The 757-nt window shown below is 60.4% G+C and overlaps 1 protein-coding gene across 1 annotated transcript in view; it reads left to right on the forward strand.

Annotated features, from left to right (window-relative positions):
* LOC108445941 overlaps nt 1–757 on the forward strand; it is a 10901-nt gene that overhangs the window by 8772 nt on the left and 1372 nt on the right. The gene's annotated exons all lie outside the window — the stretch shown is intronic.

Consider the following 757-nt stretch of genomic DNA (forward strand, 5'->3'; position numbering starts at 1 on the left):
GGGGGGGGGGGGATAGGGAAGGCGGGGGGAGGGGCGAGCCGCCAGGGAATCCCGGCTTTTCCCAACCGCCCGACTCCCCGATTTCAGCGAAAAAAACCCGAGTTTTGGGGCGCCTCGGAGGTGATGGGGACAGAGGCGGCAGCGCGGGGTTGGGTCCTGGGTGGGAAATGGGGAAGTAAAGGGGATTTGGGGGGGAAAAGCAGGGATTCGCCACGGGATTCGGCTTTTCCCAACCTCCCGACTCCCGCTTTTAGCAAAAAAACCCAAGTTTTGGGTGCTTTGGAGGTGGTGGGGACAGAGCTGGGAGTGTGGGTGGGAAATGGTGTGTGTGGGGGGGGAATTAAAGGAGATTTTGGGGTGAGAAACTGGGATTCGCTGCGGGATTCAGCTTTTCCCAACCTCCTGATTCCCGTTTTTAGCAAAAAACCCGAGTTTTGGGGGGCCTCGGAGGTGCTGGGGACAGAGCCGGCAGTGCGGTGCTGGGAAATGGGGCTGGGGGGAATTAGAGGAGATGTTTTTGGGGGAAAACAGGGATCCTTGGGTACCCTGGGACCTCTCCCCCCCCTCCCCCAGCTCGGTCAAGCCGCCGTTGGAAAAGGGAAAAGGAATTTTGGCAAATTTGGGACAACTCCAGACCGAAATTCGTGGCGGGAGGTGGAAGAGGGAGGCCCAAGGCCGCTCCCTCCCCGAAACCCTCGGCGGGGGGCCGGGAATTGCATCCCGAAACCCTCGGCAAAACCCTGGATGGGCTCCAGGA

The sequence above is a fragment of the Corvus brachyrhynchos genome, unplaced genomic scaffold, assembly GCF_000691975.1.
Source record: "Corvus brachyrhynchos isolate BGI_N302 unplaced genomic scaffold, ASM69197v1 scaffold303, whole genome shotgun sequence".
NCBI lineage: Eukaryota > Metazoa > Chordata > Aves > Passeriformes > Corvidae > Corvus > Corvus brachyrhynchos.